Consider the following 24137-nt stretch of genomic DNA (forward strand, 5'->3'; position numbering starts at 1 on the left):
ACAGTTCCGGATTTGCACGGAAAAGATAAGAAAGATTGCAGGCCGGGATATCAAGGGACCGACTTGTAAAACTAAGCTACAAAACTCGTAGCTTTCATATGTATTTGATTGGACACAAGCCTGTTCCCAGTGTATTCTTGAGTAGCTCTGTCTTGAGGGGACCGTCGCCTTATCACTCAACTTTGTTAGTTCTGGGTTCATATAGCATTCAGACCCTAGCAGACCCATAATGGTTTCAAGACTGTATTGTTCCTGAATTACTGTGACTTGTGTATTTTCGAATTTGAGTGAGAGGGATGGGAAAGAGGAAGGCCGGGAATGTGTTAAAGTCAGATGAGGGGCCACAACAATCACTAATGACATGCCTATCGGGGGCCAAGGGGGTGATCGAAAAACAAATACATTCAGTAGAGGATTCACTAAAGCAGCTTGGAAAGGCGGTCTCTAGCATCGGGAGATGAATGAATACATGAGCTGTACATAGTATAGCGCTGCAGTCACCTCATGGAGCTAGCTTTGAATTTTCACAATTACAGGTTGTGCTGGCAGGTTACCAGGAAACCAACAAATAAATGAGAAAAATTGTCATTTACAATGCCAATAGCTCTAACTTTTACAAAGGCGAAACCGTTGCATTGTAAATGCTTGTTGCCTTCTGTTACCCATTTTTGTTTCGTTTTAATTGGCTATTGTTTTTGGTCTTTCCCCTCGCTCCCCCTTGCCTCTGTTCCCTCCCGCCTCCCGTCTCGCCCTTGTATTCCCGCCGCTGCTCCATATGGCCCCGCCACCCGCCGCTCCCATTCGCCACCCCGCTCCCGCCTCCCAGCTGCTCCTCCCTCCCTCAGCCCCTCATATGGAGGCCGCACGGCGTACGCGCAGAGGGTGCACCGATTGTGCGCCAAAGGCGCGCCAAAGTCAAGCCCGTCGTCGCCCGTCTGCGCCTGGCACGCGCCCATTGCCAGACCCCTGGTCCGTGCCGTTGTCAGCCCCCCCGACGAACGTACGACGCCGCAACCCTCCACGCACTCAATGCCGGCCGGAACCCCGCCTCCTACCGAGCCACCCCAAAACGCACCAACGGACCCTTCACCTGCCAAGACTGCCGATTCACCTGCCTCCGAACTTGCACCGCACCCGCCAAGCCGAGCCCCAGCAACAACCACCTCAAGTGCATCCTGCTCAACACCTGCTCCGTCCACAGGCACGCCGTCGAACTCTGGAACCTCCTCGACTCAACATCACCAGACGTCGCCTTCCTCACAGAAACCTGGATGAACGCCTCCTCAGCCCCTGACATCGCCATAGCCATCCCGGATGGCTACAAGATCAGCTGGAGAGACCGCGTCAACCAAACCGGTGGAGGCATCGCCATCGTCCAAAAGAACACCATCCGCATCACAACCAACTCCGACGACACCCTCACCGCCGCCAAACATTTTCACTTCCAGATACACACCGACCCCAAGACCACCCTCAGAGACACCCTCATCTACAGACCCCTGGGACTGCACACACAATTCAGCGAAGCCATCGCAGACTTCGTCAGTCTGCACGCCCTCACCTCCAGAGACTACATCCTCCTAGGGGACCTCAACTTCCACCTGGAGAACAACAAGGACTGCAACACCGCTGCCCTGCTGGACAACCTCACCAACCTCGGACTCAAGCAACTGGTAAAGACCCCCACCCACTACGCCGGCCACACGCTTGACTCCGTCTTCTCCTCCAGCAAGCACATCTCCTTCAGCCACTCCACCGGACTACACTGGACAGACCACTGCTGCGTCCACTTCACCTTCAGGAGAACCACGACCCACCACCACCCGCAACAGATTCCCCACAGAAGCTGGAGCAAGATCACCGCCGACCAGCTCACCACCTCACTCAGCCAGAACCCACCCACCAACACAACGGACCCCGACGAAGCAGCCCGCAACCTCACACAGTGGTTCACCGAATGCGCTGATGAACTCGCACCACTGAAGAACCCTCCCAACAGACCCGGCAGCAAGAAAGCCTTGTGGTTTACCAACGACCTCAAAAACTCCAATAAAACCTGCCGAACCCTCGAGAAAGCCTGGCGCCACGACCAGACAGCAGAACTCATGACCGCCTTCAAGAACGCCACCCGCATACACCACCAGCTGATCCGCACCACCAAGAAGACAGCATTCAAAGAACGACTGGACAACAACACCCACAACAGCAAGGAGCTTTTCAGCATCGTCAAAGAGCTCTCCAACCCCAGCGCCTGCAACACCAACATCACCCCCTCGCAAGACCTCTGCGACTCTCTTGTCTCGTTCTTCCACCGCAAGATCGCCGACATACACAACAGCTTCGGCATGCCGACCACGCACCCAACCACCGAACCAGCGCCCCCCTCCACCACCCTCCGCACCTGGAACCCTGTCAGCACCGAAGACACCACCCGCATGATGAACACCATCCACTCCGGCTCCCCTACGGACCCCTGCCCACAGCACATCTTCAACAAAGCCAACGCAGTCATCGCACCCCAACTCCGGAACATCATCAACAACTCCTTCACATCCGCCACCTTCCCGGAGAGCTGGAAACATGCTGAGCTGAGCGCCCTCCTGAAGAAACCCACCTCGGACCACATGGACCTCAAGAACATCCGCCCCATCTCGCTCCTCCCCTTTCCAGCCAAAGTCATCGAGAAGACCGTCAACAGACAACTCTCCCCCTTCCTCGAGACCAACGGCTCCCTCGACCCCTCACAGTCCGGCTTCCAAGCAAACCACAGCACCGAGACCGCCCAAATCGCAGCCACCGACGAGATCAGGTCCTTGCTCGACAACGGGGAAATGGCTGCCCTCATCCTCCTGGACCTCTCAGCAGCCGTCTACACCGTTTGCCACCGCACCCTAATACAATGCCTCAGCAACACTGGAATCCAAGGAGCGGCCCTGGAGTGGATCATCTCGTTCCTCGCCGGAAGAACCCAGAGAGTCCGCCTCCCCCCTTTCTGATCCGCGGCCACCGAAGTCATCTGCAGCGTCCCGCAAGGATCCTCACTCAGCCCCACCCTCTTCAACATCTACATGAGCCCTCTCGCAGCCAACCCCCGCCAACACAACCTCAACATCATCTCCTACGCCGACGACACCCAGCTGATCCTCTCCCTCACCAACGACCCCGCCACCGCCAAAGCCAACCTCCAGGAAGGAATGAGAGACGTCGCAGAATGGATGAAGATCAGCCATCAAAAACTAAACTCAGACAAGACGGAAGTCCTCATCCTCGGACCTTCTCCCTCTGCCTGGGATGACTCCTGGTGGCCCCCTGCCCTGGGCAGCGCACCCAAACCAACGGACCACGCATGCAACCTGGGCTTCATCCTGGACTCTTTCCTCACTATGACCAAACAAGTGAACGCCGTCTCATCATCCTGTTTCAACACCCTGCGCATGCTCCGAAAGATCTTCCGATGGATCCCCACCGAAACCAGGAAGACAGTCACCCAGGCCCTCGTCACCAGCCGTCTGGACTACGGGAACACCCTCTACACTGGAACCACAGCCAAACTCCAGAAAAGACTCCAGCGCATCCAGAACGCCCGACTCATCCTGAACATCCCTCGCCGCAGTCACATCTCTGCCCACATGAAAGACCTTCACTGGCTCCCCGTCAACAAGAGGATCACGTTCAGACTCCTCACCCACGCACACAAAGCTCTCCACGACACGGGCCCGAAGTACCTCAACAGCTGCCTCACACTATACACACCCACCCGCCAACTCCGATCCGCCAGCCTCGCCCTCGCCTCCGTCCCACGAGTTCGGAAATCCACCATCGGAGGAAGATCCTTCTCCTACCTGGCAGCCAGGGCATGGAACTCCCTCCCTACTCACCTTCGGCTGACCCAGGACCATCTCTCCTTCAGGAAACAACTCAAGACCTGGCTGTTCGAGCAGTAGCGTCCCCCCCTCCCCTCAGCGCCTTGAGACCCTTACGGGTGAGTAGCGTGCTATACAAATTTTGATGATTGATTGATTGATAGTTGGATGGTGGCTGCTTTAAAAATGCTGTCAGTCAATTAGTCAGTCATAAAACCCAATCAGACTCAGTTTCATGTCAGAATCCTCGAAATCGGGTCAAGTAGGGGCCGGATCCTGATAGTGCTGCGAAGCCATGTTAATGGCAGAATGAGTGCTATAAAAATATCCATACCATAACCTAAAACCTTTCAATCAAAGTACAAGGTGGGGTACCCAGTAATCATGACTCCTGTGGTACCAGGAGTGACCAGCGGAATCAGGAATACAGACAGCATCGGTGGTAACTCCATAAACCTGGAGTATTTACCCCGAGAATCCGCTTGCTAAAAGCAGGTCAATTTTCTTGGTGAAAGATCAGGAGGAAATGAGATATAACAATGGGAATTGGATCGATTACACTAGGAATTCCTAATTTCTCTGGGGACCCTCGGTGTACCATGGTGAAATATATGGTAATGCCTTTATTACTGCCCGTCTTGACTGTGTCTATGTATTGCAGTTTGCCAAATTATAAATTTGCAAAAGGCTCAGATTGAGGTATTTTGCCTGGAGATGTGTCAATAACAAACCGATCATGTCTTCCAGGAACATTAGGAGTTGTCCTCACTACCAGTACAGCCAAATATTTTAAAGCCATATGTATAGGACACAGGGAGGTTTTCTCTGGATGACCTCCTGTTTTCCATGTTTCCTATCGGTGCCTGTGCACCTCTTTTCAGAAACCCACACAGACCAGTGTTTTACAGTTTGAGTCCTCCCTTCCCTCTAGTAACGCATCCAGTTTTTGCATTATAGTGAATTTTGTGGTACTTTTTGGTCATGCCTGAAGGTCAACAGACCTGTCCCCTAACATATCTTGTAAAGCCAATAAGTGGGTTTCTGTTGACCATTCCTTGTAGGTGGAATGGAGAAAGAGGCATTGCGTTTGAAGCTGGGTTCATCCCATTGGAATTCTTAAACCATCTACTTGTGAAACTGACACTGGAAACCCAGCGGCCTCTGACTTCCAGTCGAATCCATGATTACATTTAAAATCCTCTCCACATCCACAGGGTTCACTGTAACAAAGGCCCCGACAGCCTTCCTAAAATGGACCCACATTTAATTCCAGCTAGGAATGTTTCCACGATGAACATGCAGCTTTTCCAACTATGTTCTTTCAAAGGACTTGACTGTTGTGGCAGATGCTGAGCCTACATGGTCCCAACCTTTGGAATGACTTCATCTCACGCCTAAAACAGCGGAGCCTAACCTCCTCAAGTTCAGAAAACTTCTAAAGACTTAGAGCTTCAATGGTTCGGCTGAACCCCTGCATCGACATGAGTTGCCTTTCAATAATAGGGCGTTTCACCTAGAGACGTTTTAAGGCGTGGGCAAAGTGGGCTCTTTCCCAGGGCCCCAGCCTCTCAGGGGGCCCCCTGATAGTGCCAAAACTGTTCTGCAGAGTCTTCGACCTGATGACCTTGATTAATTGTTAAACTGATTAGTTTAAATTGAATTTTCAATCAATCTGTTTTTAATGTGGGTGGTGTGTGATAGTCTATTACAGGCAGCTAGCAGAGACATTTTGTGTTTATGTTTCATGCAACATCTATTAAAAAAAAGTGTATTTTAGATCAAAACAGGACCTCAGATTTGAGAAATGGGAGGGTGTCTCGGAGATTTGCAGTAATATTAGTGAGCTGATAATGTATTACAATTCTGAAAACACGTCACTATCCCTGAACACTATATGTGAATACATTTAGAATATGGACGAGTGCCGCTGTGCACTGTAAGGGAGTCATTTGAGCCCTTTCGGGCCACCGTAAGGCAATGTGATTGGCGCTATACATAACCATATAGGCGCTATACAATTCCTAAAGAAATAAAGGCTCTCAATACAAACAGAAAAGAGATTGTTGCTGGACAGGCCAACACAGCCGGTCCCTGGGGAGTTGATACCTTGGGCACATGTCGAGCCTGGGTCCAGGGAGGGGTTTCTCGGCCTTGACGAGAATGGCAAGATATTCTTGTAAGGAGAGAATTTTCCGTTGGAGTATTTATTTCCTGGTAGCCCGCTTGAAGAGACTGGCATTTGCCTTTTTCAGGCATGACGACGGGCCGGGCCGCACTTATTACTCAGACGCGGCTGCAGTTTCGTGGGAACTACTTGCTTCGGCCAATGGAGCCGCTCACGCGTTCCTCCTCTCCGGCCCCCGCCTCCCCCCGGGCCTCGGTCCCTCGGCGTCCTCGCGAATGGTTTCAATTTAAAGGGAAAGAAAACACAGTCAGTCATACGTAGGCAGCCGCTCCGTCGCTAGAAGCTGTGATAGGGTCTCGGGGGCAGGCAGGAGCTGGCGGAGGTATTCACAGACCGGGGTGACCCACAGCAGAGGGGTCGAGAGAGTGGTGACAGGAAATGAGTGTGTGTGCGAGTGGCAAAGGGGGACAGAGGGTACGAGGGTGTATTACACGGCCACATTGAATCCCTTCCAAAATAATATGGCTACATAATATGGCTAGGCACAGAGCAAGACATCAGGCTAAAGCTGGATGGAGGGATTGTTCGACAACCTGGTTCAACCGGGACACAAGTCGAATTTGCGTAGGCTCTAGTTATGCTAGAATGACATCTCTCAAGAGGCAATCAACATATATATATCCCAGGATAAAACATTTTCAATGCGTGGTCGTCGCAATGCATTTAGCTGGAGAGTGACCATTTCTGCAAAGATATATCTGTTTGGATTCTTCTGTTTTTATTTATTTATTTTTATTTATCCTTTTTTATATAGCGCGGACTTTACCCAAAGGCGTCAGAGCGCTTCACAATAGGAACAGAACTGATACATGAGGAGAAAATAACAAGTGAACAAATTGCAAAAGCAAACGTTAAGTTACATGAGGCAAAAGAGACAATTGTGAGCAAACAAAATACATGAGGTAGCAAACGGTGCAATACAGGAGGAAAAAGTGACATGTGTGTAGGTTACAAGAGAAAACAAAGTACAATTAGAGGTATAATACTGCAATACATGGCAGACACTCAAGCACAAGAACAAACGTTACGTAGGCAATGGTGGCACTTGTGCAAGTATCTAAAGCAAACCAAATGTGAGAGGTAGCAAACAGTGTGTTACAAGAGAAAAGTGTCGTGTGCATGTTACAAAAGAGTACCAAATACAGGTACAAGGATAATACTGCAATACATGGCAAACACTCCAACCACAAGAACACACTGGGAAGGCACTTCCATTGTCATGGAGAATAGAATTTTCAATAATGGGAGTTCTTCCTTCAGATAATAGAGAGGACGTGAATTAAATTTGGAGGGGTCTTTGGAGGAGGAGAATTTTGAGGTCCGTTTTGAAGGCCTGGGAGGAGGTGGTGGTCCGGAGCTGAGGCGGAAGTGAGTTCCAGATTTTCACTGCGTTGTCTGAAAAGGATTGGGCCATCGATCTTTCCTTCTTGAAAGTGGGAGGTTCAAGCAGTACATTTTCCGCATTAGGAGATGGTCTAGAGCAGAGTTTCCCAAACTGGGGTCCGCGGACCCCCAGGGGTCCGTGACACATTTCCTGGGGGTCCGTAGGCAACAGCTTTAAAAGCACAGAAAAATGTCCTTTATAATTAGCAGCTTTCCAGCAACAATAAAAGTGTCAAGATCATGCCAGTGATTAATGTACCTGCTGGAGCGTGAGGAGAGTTTTGTTCAGTGGCAGCTTTGACTTAACTAATGTTGCACAGAGGGTTAATGTGCCTACTGCAAAGAATGTGTAACATGCATTTTAAAACGCAGTATTTTATGTGCATAGGTTCGTGGTTACTGCTTTTGTCACAGAGTTGTGTTCGTTACTGTGCACTTCACAATTGTAATGTAGCAGAGGGACCTATAAACTGTCATCAAAGAGCTGATTGCAAACTGCATGGTACCAGTTAGTAACTTATGTTTTCCCCCAGTTATTCATTATCCTGATGCTGCTAAAAAGGTTTATTTGGGTGGAAATACATTTTTAATGTTAAAGTCAGTGCTAGCCACCATGTTATGTTCTGAAACACACTGATTTACATGTATGATTCAATGTCTCTATAAGTGTGTGATGTCAAGTGCGCTGGCATCCTACAATGGTATGAGAGATGCTATAAAACAAATGAAATGCTTGTTACAGAGGGGCTATTACTTCAATATAAAATACTAAGGGCAAGATGTATGATCCGTTTTTATATGTGCGAATGTGTTCGCGAACCCATTTGCGCATGCAAAAACCTATTGGGCCATGTACATTGCCTATTTCGCGAGTTGCAATTTGTTTGCGACTTGCTAAATACGTTTTGCAACTTGCTATTTGGAAGGGGCATTTCCTTCCAAATAGCGAGTCTCAAAACCATGTACAAATGTTTTGCGGTCGCAAAACATTTGCAATTACCACCTACTTCATGTAGATGGTAATGCATTTGCAAATTGGAAGGGGTCCTCAGGGGACCCTTTCCCCTTTGCAAATGCATGCAAAATTATTTTTTAAGGGCAGGCCATGGTCCCAGGGACCTCTGCCTGTCCTTAGAAAATTAAACGAAAATGTTTCATTTCCTTTTTCTTTCAATGCATGGTAAATGGGCTGCATTTTCTTTTAAAAACTGCTTTATTTAAAAGCAGTCCCAGACATGGTGGCCTGCAAAGTCCAGCAGGCCACCATACCTGGGGGGGCTGGCATTCCCATTGGGCTCGCAAATTGCGAGAGGCTCATTAATATTAATGAACCTCACAATTTGCGACCCCATTGGGAATCCCAAACAGTGTTAAACACACTGTTGTACATTTCATTTTTCGACTCGCAATTTGCCCCTTTCCATATGTCGCCAATTGCGAGGCGCTAATTGAAATGGTCGTACATCTGTCCCCTAAATCCTTAGTACTTTGAGTATTTGTTTTGTATGCACACGTGTGTATTTTTTTCGAATTACTGTTTTAATATTTGAAGTTTAACTCATACAAATTGCTTGGGGGTCCCCGGCTTCCAGTGGTGACTCAATGGGGGTCCTCAGGAGTCAAAAGTTTGGGAACCACTGGTCTAGAGAGTTTCAGTTTATTCACCAGGTAGCGAGGAGAGGAGGAGTGTAAGGCTTTTTGGGGGATATAGGCAGTCTTGTAGATAGATCTTGCATCGATGGGAAGCCCGCGGAGGGTGGATAACATTGGTGTGATGTGGTCGCCTCTTTTGGCCCCATAAATGAAACGAGCTGCTGAATGGAGAACAGATTTAAGGGGGGACAGGTGGGATTTAGGGAGGCCAGTAACAAGGGAATTGCAGTAGTCCAGTCTGGAGAGGACCAGCGATTGCACCAGGGTTTTAAGGTCTTGTTCTGGGAAAAAGCGACAAATTCTCCAGAGAAGGCGCAGTTGGTATCGAGCAGACTTTGCAGTGGAATTGATGTGGGAGATTAGATTGAGTTTTTTGTCGCGTATGACACCAAGGGATTTTGCGCTGTCGACAATGATGGGTTTATTGTTAGGTAGATTCATCTGATCCATCCATGATTGAATCGGGGGAGGAGAAAGTAAGGAGGAGAGGAGGAGGAATTCAGTTTTGGAGGGATTCAGAATCAGTTGATGAGTTGACATCCAGTTTTGAATGGAGTCAAGAGTAGAGCTTAGGATGGCGAGATCATGAGTGGAGGCAACCTTGAGGTAGATTTGAGTGTCATCTGCATAGAGATGATAGTGGATCCTGGATTTACTTAGCAGATTTCCCAGTGGTTCTAAATAGAGATTGAACAATGTGGTGCAAGTATAGAGCCTTTATTTATTTATTTATTTATTTTGAAAGTTTTATATAGCGCGGACAAGATCCTTGCAGATATCAGAGCGCTTTAGAAAGAGAAGTACATGGGCATGGTTAAACAGATAAATCAATAGGTCAATTAGTACAAGTAGGTGGCAACTAAGCCCAACATGAGTACAAAGTAGTACAAATAGGTGGCTACAAAGCCAAACATGTGAGTAATAGAACAGTTAATACAAAATCAAAAGGGTCAAACATGTAGTATAGATCGGTGCAGAGTACTAACAGTGATCAAGATAGTAGTTCAGGTGTATTTAGCCATGAGGATAGCTTTTACTTCATTTTTAAAGAGTGTGGTGGAAGAGATAAGTCTGGTTTCGGGCGGGAGAGAGTTCCAGATCCTAGGCGCCATTCCCGAGAAGGAGCGCTTATATGTTTTTTCCTTCCGGAATCTTCGAGGTTTCAACAGAAGATTGTTTGTGCCTCTGGTGTTTCTAGCTCCTCCAGAGATTGTCAGTTTCTGAGCGAGGTATCTGGGTGAGTTTAGATGTACCGCCTTGTGTGTCAGGCAAGCGATTTTCAGATGTATTCTAGCTTCAAATGGCAGCCAGTTCAGGGATTTCAAGTCCGGGGTAATATGGGAGTGTTTTTTTGACCCAGTGATGAGTCTCGCTGCAGCGTTTAGAGAAGCTCTTAGGGGTGCGGTTGTAGTTAGGGGGAGTCCACAGAGGGCGATGCTGCCGTATTCAATTCGAGGGATGACTAGTGCTTGTACTGCGGTTTGGAAGTCTTTGGCTGGGAGGAAGGGTTTAAGTTTCCTCAGAGTGTTGATCTGGAAGAGTGCTCCCTTTGTTGCCTTGCTGATATGTTGCTGCATGCTCAGATTGGTGTCGAGTGTTATGCCTAGGGATTTTGCTGAGTCCACAATGGTGGGTTGGACATTGAGTGGTTAGGTCTTTAAGCCAAATTTGAGTGGTGGAGGCCTTCGCTGGAGGTGAGATCAGAAGGAATTCTGTTTTCAGGGCATTCAGTTTGAGATGATTATCGGCCAGCCAGGATTGGGTGCATCTGATCGTTGAGTTCAGGAGCAAGATGTCCTTGGGGGACTGTAATTTGAGATAAAGTTGGGTGTCATCTGCGTACATGTGAAAGTGTACATTGGATGCTTGTAGCAATGTGGTGAGCGGTTCCATGACTAGGTTGAATAGAGTTGGGGATAGAGAGGATCCTTGGGGGACACCTAGCATTACGGGTATTGGCGAGGACATCCTGTTGTTGCTCTTGAATTTCTGCGACCTGTTGTGAAGAAAGGAGGTGAACCACTTGAGAACAGTTCCAGATAAGCCCATTCTTGTGTTTAGAAGCTCTAGTAGATTCTCATGTTTAACAGTATCAAATGCTGAAGAGAGATCAAGGAGGATGAGGAGGCAGGTGTCGTTCCGGTCTAGCATTTGAAGTGCGTCGTCAATTATGTGAGTCATAGCCGTTTCTGTACTGTGCCCTGCTCGGAAGCCTGACTGGTGCGGGTTGAGGAGATCAAATTGTTCAATGTGTTTAGCCAATTGTAGTTGTGCGCATTTTTCCAGCAGTTTGGCGAGGGTGGGAATATTGGTAATGGGACGGTAATTGTTGAGATCAGAGGGGTCGGCTGTGGGTTTCTTTAGGAGAGGTGTGACCTGACCAACTTTTAGTGAGTCAGGTATGCTTCCCTGTTGGAGAGAGCTGTTGAGGAACACCTTGACCTACCGCCAAAGGAGATGAAAGACTGTTCGCTATTTTGATCATTTGGGATCTATCAGAGAGGAAGGAAGCAAACCATTTATGCACAGTGCCCTCCATGCCCATTCTCTGTTACAGAGTGTTGAGGAGAGTGTTGTGATTGACAGTGTCAAAGGCTGCTGAAAGGTCAAGGAGAATTAGAAGACAGGACCCCCTCGAATTGAGTATCCTCAGCGCGTCATCAACCACTTGCAGTAGGGCTGTTTCAGTGCTGCAGTTTTGGATGAAGCCGGACTGACAATTGTCAAGAAGATCATTGTCAAGGAGACAGGAAGAGAGCCTTGACAGAGGGAGAGGTTGACCAGAGTGGTCCAATAGGAAAGAGAATGGGTATAGAAGTCAATGGCAATGGCACTGGGGATGGGGTCCAGAGAATGGTTGGAGGGCTGCAAAAGGGACACGGACATGATTAACAAGCATTTTCAATGCAATAGATCTCGCATTTGTTAAAGTTAGAGTTGTTGGCGTTGAAAATAACAATTCTTTTTTGCTCAGCGACAGATGTATACATCCGTCAAAATGCAACAAGCCTGCCTACTGGATTCTGATTGCAAATCCCACAGGACGGCTGCAAAAGTAGGAACTGACATCTGCAAGGGTCAGCAGACATTCATCCCAGCATTATCATTTGCAGAATGTCTTCATTCTTTAGGTCTGGCCTAGGGACAGCATTAGCTGTTTTTCTAGACTAATTCCCCCCCCCCCCCAAAAAAAACCAACCCATAATAAATATAATTACATGTAGATAGATACAGATAGAGGCATTCCGTTCACACTCTTCATCTTTTGAGCTAAGGTGCTTAGTTTAAAAAAAAAAATTGCCAGGGCCAAATGTATGGCTGAAACGGATGCTTGCACCACCCACTGCTCCTGCCAGTCCTACAAAATACCATTACCAGTGACCTGAACATGCTGCTATTATTATTATTTTTGAGAGCATATTGACTTTCTAAACTGATGTGCTGAAAACAAGCAGACATACGGCGCCACCATGTGTTGAACTGTCATAAGAAAATTGGCCGTTTTAAGTGATAGTGCCGTGTACCGGAAAACGCTGGCTCTAATTAAGCACTGCTGTTCAAGTATCATTCCCATTTTTCATCTGGACACCTCAGCCTACAGCATGAGGCAATGGGTCACCACACTTCAGACATTGGCTTCCTTCTCCTCTAATAATGGCATCTTGCTCTTGACATTGGCACATCCACCTAGAAAATAGTCCATTTCAGGAATTGGGCTGGCAGGCCAGTCTCTGCTTTTTTTGTCATTTTTTAAAAGTTTGAGTGCAATGGATTGTTTTTGTAATACATATTTTTTATTTACTCTTTTTTTTGCAAATATATGCACACCACCTTTTGACATTTGTAGATTTTTCGCTTTATTATATTTCCACTCTTAATGCTAATTGCATTTGATTGCCTAAAAAAAATAAGTAAATACAAATGTTGACTTGTCAAGGCCAGACCTACTAGCTTTGTGAATGCATGTGTTTTGATACAGCCTCTCTCCCAGGACGGGATAGGGATTGCATTAAAAAAAGTTCCCAATCTATGAGTGGGATTGACAGCAACATACACACCAATAGCCCACATTCACAAGGTGGAACCTGGCCCTCAGATACAAAATGATGAGTCTCCAAGAAAAACAAGATCAGAGAGGCTATTAATAATTCAACCCTATCAGTTACATGACAGATAAATGAAGACACTGTACCATGGAGAGAGCCCTGAGATTTGAGATTTGGAGATCCCCTGACCTGCATGGGCACATGTAGCACCTGTGAAGAAAATGCTTTTTGCAGGTTCTCCCACACTTTTTGTTCCACTTTTTGACTATTAGTTATTAATGTAATGACTCTGAGAGTTCTCTGAGGCCTGTTAATCAAACTTCTGTGCCAGTGCGCTGACCCTTAAAATTGTATGTTTAATTGGCTTATGCCCAATTGACATATGTTATCTTACTTTTAAGTCCTTAGTATATGGTACTGGGGTACCCAGGGCCTGTAAGTTAAAGTGTCCTTTATGGATTACAGCACTTATTCTGTCACCATGAGTGTGGCAAAGTAAAATATGTCCCCCAGCCTGCCGCTGCAGACTGGAAGAGCAGTTTAGACGGCCAACTCGTCTTTGCCGTTCAAACTAACGACAAAGTTCAGACCTTCCTTTATTGTGTATGTAAGCCACCCCTAAGATAGGCTTGTCAAGCCCTAAGGCAGGGTGCTATATTAAAAAATAGAAAATGTGTTTTTATATGTCCGAACAGTAAAAACATCAAACATTTTTTTTGTTGTGGGAAGGCTAGAGGCCCCATTTCCAAGTACAGGGTTACACGCTGACCGCTTAGCTGTGCTAACTCCTGAATGGGACTAATAAAGTTAGTACTAAGTATAAAAATGATTTTTACATTAAACCTGACTTGATGGCCAATTTGAATGTGATGACATTTTAGAGTAAAAGACAATTTAGAAAGTTGCAACTCTTATGCCCAAAGTTTCCAGTGGCCATTTGCATATGCTGCTCACCAGACATCCTGCTGCCCTCCGGGGGAGAGGTGTGAGCCGCTCCTAGGAAAATACACAATAGAGGCCTGCCATTGGAGAAGGTGTTACCTCTCCTGGGTGGGGAGCCTAAACAGGATGTGAGTCCAAAACGCAAGCTTCAAAGGGGAGGCCACATTTGAAGGGGAAATGGTGGACCCACACAAACGTGGCTACTTTTTGTCCTCGTAGACAGATTGGCATCAGAGACAGAGAGGGGGAAACAGTTGCTAAACCAGTTTTCCTATGGGCCTGTACCCCTCATGTAGGCACACTTTTAGGGTGCGTTACGAAGCTCCACACACCTAGAGAATGGTCTGCCATCTTGTGAGTGGGCAAAATATTGAACTATGGGATAGCTAGATGCCATACATTGCAGCAAGTCAAACAGAAGAGGTGAACTCCAAGAATCAGTTGGGTGACTTCCTGTTACAGCTCCAGGACTACAAAAGCGGAAGAAGCCACCTTGCAAGTTGGTAGCCACAATCACTTGACTGCCACTGACTGCTGAAGCACAGTCTGGGAGACCGAGTCCTCACAGTTAAAAGTTACACCCAAATCTGTTGGACTCAGGAGAGTCCCCAGAGTGCAGTTTTTGTTAACTAACACATGTACTAGCCTTAGTTAAAGGGAAATGCTGGTTTCGCTGTGACCGTAGAACAGTAGACCAGTGGCGATTGTTTTTTGGCTGCACTTCACCTGGATTTCAAGAGACATCAACTCCTTTGGCCAAAGTCGCACACTGTGCTCATAGACAGAGGGGTGGCCACAGGAAAACACTCGTCGATTGGATCAGCACCCACAGCATGGTCAGCATCCTGTATCCATGGCATCTGAACCACCCCATTGACGACTATGGTAGTTTGGCCATATGACCTGAAACTGGACTGGAGAGTGCTTTAACTGCAAGGTGACTGTCCTGCTAAGAATCTGTGGCCCTTTGATTTGCTCCTTGCCGTAGTTGGTCACTTAAAGTGTGCCAGAGTAACCACACACAGCTTTGCAAAAGTTTTACAAAGTTTTCAAAGTAACTTCTAAGCACTGTAGTTGCCAATGCTTGTTTGGAGTTAGAGTGAAAATGCAGTGATTTATATTTTGCTTAATATTTTTACCTCCAGAACAGTCAGAGGATTTTGTTAATTTTAGTGTCTAAAAATTCATAAAAATAGGGATCTATATTTAAACATTGGTGACTGATTTCCTTTGTGCCATGTTTTTGTCTTATTCAATTGTTTTGGTACTTATGAATGCTTTGCATCTGTTCCTTTGTTAAAGCCTGACTGCTCAAAGCCACAGCTAGCCAGGGTTGACCTAAAGCTTTACACACAAGCTTGATTAGATCCAAGACGGGTTTGTGAGTTTATTACGTGGTGAGGTGGCACAACTAGACCATATAATAAACTGCATTTTCTCACAACCCCCTTATTAAGTATGGTGTAAGCCATGACATTTTGATTTTATTAAAAATATATATTTGTAATATACTTACATATAGTTGCTTTCAACCAACAGTCTTCATCCGTAAGTTGTCACTCACATTTTTCCTCCGTCCACCACAGCATACAGCATTGATCAATGGGTTAGCCCACTTCAGCAATTGGCTAACTTTACTGTGAGTGACGGTATTCTGCTCTTTCAGAAGACACATATCGATACACAAAGTAGCTATCATTAGTGTCAGGGACTACTATGACAGTGTCTACTTTTTGGCACCAAAAATGCTATTGCTTTTGGCCAATATTTATTTTTTTAGACTGGAGACGGCATGTAACTTTCCAATTGGATGTTGATTCCCCGAAATACCGTGGGTAGCAAATGTGACATCATAACCATTTGTCTCATAGAGAAAACATATTAATACATCACAAGGAGATGTACAAAATAGAGACTTTAAAAAACAAAACAATAAAAATTGTGCCAACCTCTATCATTTTACATGGATCATATATTGAGCGTGACATACGTTGTTGACTTTAATTACTCCTTATAATTGTTAATTCGTTTTGTAAGGCACTGTGACTGGTGTAAATCACAGAGGTGACCTTTTTATTCAAATATTTCATGTACTCACCGTTATTAAACATGGAAAAATGTGGAAAATAAGTATGCATTTAATCTATGTTCATTTCATGATTATTCTAAAGAGTGTGCACTTTACCGGTCAATGTGTTTATTTATTTTTTAGCACTGGAAGTGTAATGTCCCAGCAGGGGATGCAGAAAGTAAACAGTGCGTATGAGGCCATAGTTTACCTGCTGCTCCTGGCACTTTTGCCACCGCTAAGGACAGGGGCCAATAAGGCAGGACCAAGGGTCTCAAGAGGCAAGCCAGAGATAACAGCTTCTACCCCAGCGACTCCCTAAATGAAGTCCACAACACCCACAAATAAAGTTTGGCAAAAACCATGACAAAACAAAAGAAGCATTGACAAAGCAAAAAGGCTGCCAGCCAATGCCCGGCCTATTGAGTTTTCGAAATGTTGTATGTTATGGAATCAGTCTGTAGTGCTAACAGAATTGAAACCTTTCCTTAAAAAAAGCGACGAAGTTCCTCTTTGGAAGGGTGAGGGATCCCCTTTTCTACACCTAACACACTCCATGAAACTAGTAGAAGGGGGAGCAGAAATTGTGCTGCACATTTTGTGGAAGTTCTGTCCAGAGAACAAGTGCTGCCTCATTTTAACCAAGGGGACATTTGAATGGTCGAAAAACGTGATATAACATGTGAAAAGATCAATCACAAAGACTTTTACATCGCTATTTCGCCATTGAATGGTTCAAAAGTTAGAATTGGGTGAACAAATCAGCTCAATACCATGCACAAACAGTATTTTCCTGGGTGTCTTTTATCCCTGACTTCCATGAATTATATTATTAGTGGTTGAAAAAGATTAGTCACTAAATAAGTGAGATTCCCTACCCAACAATTTTACCCACTCCTTACCCAAAGATATTTGTGAACAAATTGAGGTTATCAGTGTCTTTCACGAGGCATTTTCCAAATAAGTATAAATGGCAAAATTCCCCTGGTATTATTGCATGTATGAAAGGGATGTCCAACAGTACACAGTGACAATGTACCTCTGTAGTATTGAACATTATCTATTTCTAATATAGTTGCTGGGTGTGTGAAATTCACATAATTTGCTTATGCGTAATTATGCAAAATTAAGAGCTACGACAATTGGAGAAACCCATAGAGCAGAATCTACTTGTTCAATAACTCCATCAGAAAATAGTTGTAATACGTGTGCTTTTAATCTATCCCTGATAATCAACGGGACATGTCTGAGTTTATGAATGACTGGAGCTGCATCAGATTTCAGCATGATTTTATGTTGAAATCCTTTAACTGATCCTAATTTTTCATTAAAAACATTTTTATGCTTGTCACAAATGGCTTCTAAAGAGAGATTTTCTAGTGCAAAGAATTAATGCTAGTAGAATTAACTAAAGAAATAGGGTTGTCAGTGCCGGGTCTCAAAACCATGCAACATTTTCCCTGATCCTTCCAGCCAAGTATGTTATAACCCTTTTTGGCTACATAAACTTTAGAGTTGATAACTCTATTTTGAAAATTGAGATCATCAGTGAAATAACCCATCACATCAATTTCCTGACCCCCAAAGGCTACTGTACGAATATCAGGAGGAAGACGTTTGGCATCTTTCCACTCTTTATAGAAAAATTTGTCTGACAGGATGGTAACAGGTGATCCAGAGTCAACCGTGACTTTAGTCTGAATATCGCCAATTCTAACGTCACAGACCGGATCACCTAAGTTGATTTCATCTGCCAATTCCAACATATCAACTGATAGTAAAAGTTTGTTAACAGTGGTGTGATATGCGTGACATTTTTGAACATCAGATTCTAAGGATTCTAAGTGCATTTCTTTAGATTTAAATGTACATGCAGAAGTAAGATGTCCCATTTTCTTACAATTGGAAAATTGTTTATTGATAGAAGGACAGTTAGATGCATTCGCAAGATGAGATTTGGAACCAAATCTAAAGCATTGAAGAGGTGTGCCAGATTTTTTCCAATCTGATTTAGAACTTAAAGGTTTATTACGCTGAAGTGTACTGGAAAGCATTTGAGAGGATATTTTATTTATTGATTCAGTGACAGTGTTTTTTGCATTCCTTAGCTCTTTAGAAGCATCTACTTATCTTTCAATACCCCTGGCAATGTCTAATGTTTCAATGAGAGAAGGATTTCTGCAGCACAAAATCCTTTCCTGCACCTTGTTACTGAAACAATTCACAACAATTTCGTCTCTAAGATATTGTTACACAGGGCCTTCAAACTCACAAGTGGAGGCAAGCACTCTTAGTTTGGCAAGAAAATTATCAATAGATTCATGTTCACATTGTTTACGTGTGTAAAATTTGTGCCTCTCAACAATAATACTTGGCTCATCTTTAAAATGTTTTTCAAGACGAAGAACAGCTTCAGTAAATTCATTCCAATCGTCCGAAGGTGGACGAACAATAGGAGGTTGATGATCAAAAATTATTTGACCTTCATTACCAAGACAATTATACAACATTGCATTTTTTCTAACAAGAGAAAATGTCACCCCATCAATAGCAATAATATAGCTATTGAACAATTTGTACCATTGAGTCCATTTGATTTTTGGTGTACCATGTTCAGGAAGAAAAGGGGAAGGAAGTACTGCTGTTTGAACAACCATAGTTGATGAATTGTGAAGCAAGTAAAGAAAATAATATTTTAAGATACACAAAAAACTCTGAGGAATAATATATCAAAAAAATTCAGTATTAAATGTCTAGTGTAAATATCACAAAATAGTGAATGAATTTATCAAATGTATCAACTTACCAACCTGGATAAACAAAGTAATAATTTGAAATCACATAAAAGTATGTGAATATTGTGTTCAGAATACTTACTATTGTTGAAGAAAATTATTAAAAGGTTAAAACAGTCACTAATGGGTGTGTGAATCAGCAAAAACAATCCTAAAGTGTGAAAAATTATTTGTGAAATTATAGTATCAAGAAAAGGTGTGCGCGTCACCGCGCTTCTCACAAAACACTTACTAGAGGAAATGAGAGTTAATGGTGTGCGCGTCACCGCGCGTTGGAAAAGTAGAGATAACGCTGAAAATGTCCACCAACATACGCAAATTCAAAAAGTGAAATGCGTGTTCAAGGTGTGTGCGTCACTGCACATTGAAAGGGTAGAGATGGCGTGCGTCAGTTTGGTGTGTGCGTCACCGCGCATGAGAGGACGCGTCACCGGTGTAACTCAAATCTGATGATGGTGAGCACGTCACCATGCAAATACGTATACCAGCAATGAACTAATGTGACGTCAATTGGTGTGGAATTCCTCAGAGAATGGAGGAAACCAAAGTTCGGCACTCTGATGAAGAACCCGGCTATCTAATGATGTGAAAGATGGAATGACGAGTGCCAGAGGTTCGGTGATTCGTTGAAGGTAGGATAACTTGGAAATAAACAACGTCGTTGACGGAGAGTTAAATCAATTTGATGAAGGAAATCCGTACTTTGGCAAAATAGGAAACAGGCTGAATAAATCCAACGTAGTAAATATCAGATGAATTATTTGAGTTTAAAAGTTCAAGATAAATATGTTGCAAAGCGATAATTGACGAAAATTAAATGAAAAGGCACAAAATTAAAATCAAAGTACGTGAAGTCGCTAGATCGAGGCAGGATTATCAGCAAGAAATGTCACCAGGTAAAGGCTGTAGACAACCAGTAGGCTGAGATAATCAGATGAAAGAGAAAAAAATGACAGTTGGAAAAAACTTGCTAAATCACTGCAGAGGATCTTCAGCGAGTGAAATGTTTAATAAAGTGCCCAATTTATCACAAAAGTTGAATGAAGGGTCAGGAAGAAGAAATTTCACAATAAATAGGTAGTCATACCGTAATGTTCAGTTGAAAGAGCAGCACAAGATGACACAAAGTTCTGTAGGATCATGGAAGTCTTAAAAGAAAATGGTGAGTCCGTGTAGTGTTGTCTTCTCCACCTCGTCACCAAATTTAGGTTGTATCCAATCAAAAATAAAACCAGGAAATCCAAAGGAAGTTGAGAAAGATTTATTCTCATAAGAAGAACAAAACATTAGATCCAACAGGTGTCTCTCTTGGTCAGCCTCCACTCAATAACTGAGGACAGAAGCTCCCAAGAGAGCAAGATTCCACGTTGCTAGGTAACATAACATAATGAAAAATGCACGCTAAACTGATGCTAGACACACTAGATAAAAAATACATGTAAAGAATATAACAACACGCTTTAAAAGAAGGGGACCATGATACCAAGATAATTCTTGTGTATCTACTGTCTGGTAGCTTGAAGACTCTGCTAATGGCCTGCCAGACTTCTGTCTCTGGGATTAATGTGTGTATAGTGGCTTCCTCAAACTCAATTTTAGTATTAGATATGGGAGGAAACTAGAATTACCATAGCACACTCCCCACTCACACTTCCAGCCTTAAGGGTTCAAAGCCATTTGTTATCTTGAAAATAGCCAAAATAGGTACTGTGCGCCTGGGAATTATTACCCCATGAGTTAGGGCATAGCTAAGAATCATTCTCACCCACTAGCTGGTTTCAGGCATAAATGTAACATCTTCAAGCGCACACATTAGAACACAGCTAAACCAAGGATGAAGAGAAGAGGAGTGGACTTTCTGTCCGTAAACTGATAGGTGACCTGAAGGACTGCACCTGCTCCCTCTTGTCTCAAGAATGAAGAATCAAGGCCTCCAAGGGTGATAAGGCTGACCTCCGGTCCAAGCTACAGGGAACAAAGACGCTACAAGAGGCCTTTCCTGCAACTGTCAAGCTGACTAGTGGCAATTGGACCTGGTCTGTTGGCCTCTGCCTGACACCCTGTGAGACTCTACGTGCCTTCCCGAGGTCCCATGGGGCTTTGGAGGTGTACCTTGAGGTGGAATGGGACCTAATGGACCAAGTAAAAATATAAAATCTTTGACCAGGACGAACTTGGTTACCGGGCTGCATTCCTTTGCGTCCAGCTTGACATTGCACCTAGGTCCTGGTCTACTATGACCATTGACTACGATTGTCATTTTGTGCTTCTTGGTACTGTTCCAACTGAAAAACCTTTCAAAAAATCAAATCTCTCATTCCCCTACTGGATTTTTGTCATTTTGTTGCCATTATCCTTAGTAAAGTGTACTGCATTTTTCTAATGCAGTTTGAGATTTTTCTTGTATTGCATTTTGACATCCTTACTGTTTTGGTACTGCATACATGCGTTCAATTTGCACTAGATTAACCTTCTCTTCTGCTCTGTGCCATACCTACCAGTGGATTGCCCCCGATTAATTTAGCGACTTTGAGAGTTCATCCTGACAAGGGTTGTGATTATTTGTGTAGGTTGCTAGTCACCCACCCCAATTAATGTCCCAATTTACTACACATAGGACCTTTCATATCCTGGACTCTAGCCATGACCTGCAGAGTTCCTCAGGGCTGCACCCTGTCACTCATCATTTTCAAACTGTATATCGAACCCTTGAGGTCATACTTGCAGATAGCGACATCAAGATCCCTAAATAAACTGTTTAATTTGATATGAAGAACCTTAATTTTGAAAGCTACTATATCATGCACAATAGAGCAGAATATAATTATACCACAAATATTTCTTTAGTCATATAAAAAAGCGTTTGTTTAATAAATAATAACATTATTTTCTTGGAGTCAATATGTATCATATTAAAACTAGATTTTACGAAAAAGAATACATCAATATTGTACTAATACATACTGAAATAAATATTTTTGCCATTTATTTAGCAGAATTTTTGGTAATGTGCTGTAATTTTTATGTTGCAAACACTATTTGAATAATTTTAACACTTAAATATAAAATATTTACATTTTATAAGCATTTATTGTATTTTTCAACATATTTTAAGAATAGTCTTCATTGAATTCAATTAAGTAAAGCCTCCTTTTTATGTCTATTCTGCCAAATTTTTTTACAACATAACTATTTTAACAGTATAACTATGAGACAATTACTACATGCAGGACAAGCTTTTTAGTTATATATATATATTTAATTATTTTTCTATGTTTAAGACACTAACTATAAATATTTTGCCTAGCCAACATCTGTACAAAACTCGTCTGTGGCAATTTATGAGTTTCACAGCATCTGTACGTTCAAAAATATACACACACATTCCATGGCCAATTCCAGGTGGCTTCAACACGGGTCACGGTCTCCCTGCAACCTAAGCACGGCATCAGGCCTCCTTGAAGCTACACCTACCTTGTGTGCCCCACCAATAATTTTTTTAAGATGGCTCCCATGCTGTTTTAAATCAGTTCTTAATGGCTCCTCTGGACCCTAAACCTCCACCAGAGCTATTGGTGGTCTGTGTTCTCAGTGTTATTGCAGATGGAGTCTAGATGAACAATGTCCTGTTTTAAGGATTGGGGCCTGATTATCTAGTAAGCGGTGATGAGAGAATTGCCAAACAAATCAGACTGTCCAGGCTGGTGCTAGAGGGGTAGCTGGAGGTCAGGGGACCATGGGCCCCCAAGGAACCAAGGGCCATCAGTGGCACAGCAAGGTCAGGTGGTACCCGGTGCAGAACATTTCTTGTCACCCCCCTCCAGCGTCGAGTTTAGCCGCGTTTCGTTGCGTTTGTTGACTGAACTAAAAAGTTTCAATACGTACATATGTTTGCCATTTTGTCACCCACCTCAGTGATGACACCCGGGGCGGCCCGCAACCACCGCACCCCCCCTCCTACGCTGCTGAGGGCCATATGTACAAAGCAATTTAATGGTTGCAAATGGGCTGAACTGGAGAATCGGCCATTTGCGATCACAAACATGCCTTTGGGAACATACAAAGCCCCAATTGAGATTCTGTAACTTTTTACCGAATCGCAGTTTGGGTTTTGCGATTCGGTATTTGAAAGGGGCGTGTTTAGAGTGTCCCTTTAAAATACTGAATCCAGTAGCATGTGCAAATATTTCTCTGCCCAAAATGTGGTCGCAAAACACTTGCACTTTATCACCAACTCAAAGTTGGTGGTAATGCATTCACAAATTGGAAAGGGGTCCCCACAGGACCTCTTCCCCTTTGTGAAAGTTGGGAAAACATTTTTGAAGAGCATGCAGTGGTCCCACAGGCCACTGTCTGCTCTTAAAACGAGCACGGTAAATGCAATAGGTTTTGCATTTGCTTGAGTTATACCTATTGGAGTTGTAAATGACAATGTCTTTTACCCATGTGTTATGGAGTGTATGTATGTGGTGTGTAGTGGAATTATGTGGGTTAGATTAGAATTGCTAGGTGTTGAATGTGTGTGGCATGGAAATGTGTGGTGTGGAGTATATTAGTGTAGTGGAATTATGTTGCATGGTGTGCAGTGAAATTATGTGGTCAGTTATGATGTGGTATTGAGTGTACTGAAATTATGTGGAGTGGGATTGTGTGTAGTGGAGTGTAATTACGTGGAAAGGTATTTGCTGTTGTGGAGTGGTATGTAGTGGAGTTTAAATATGTGGTGTGCTTTTGAATTTTGTGGCTTGATGTGAAAATCTGTGGTGTGGATTGGGTGGATGTGGTGTGTTGTGAAATTGTGTTGAGTCTCAGTATGTGTTTGGTTCCCAATTATGTGGTGTGGTTTAGAAATGTGTGTGGTTGAATTGTGTGGCGTTGAACTGCGTGAACAGCTTTGCCTTTTTGGTGACGTTAAAAAAACAAAAAGGCCCTGCTCCAGATCTGTGTCTTTGGGTGTTAAAAAAAAAGAAAAAATGATGCCAGGATACATAACTGGAATCTTTATGGGGGTCCTTGTCATAGCAGGGAGGGCTTTTCTGGGGGAGGATATAAATGATTGATAATGGTGGAGGTAGTGGAATTAGCATCACTCATGGGCTTTTTATAAGTATTTTAATGGGCTCGAACTCAAAGCTCCTGGATGCCCAAACTGTGGACGTAACAGATGTAAACATTGCAAATTATGACCCGAGTCCCCATTCG

This window comes from Lissotriton vulgaris, chromosome 9 (genome assembly GCF_964263255.1).
Source record: "Lissotriton vulgaris chromosome 9, aLisVul1.2, whole genome shotgun sequence".
Lineage (NCBI taxonomy): Eukaryota > Metazoa > Chordata > Amphibia > Caudata > Salamandridae > Lissotriton > Lissotriton vulgaris.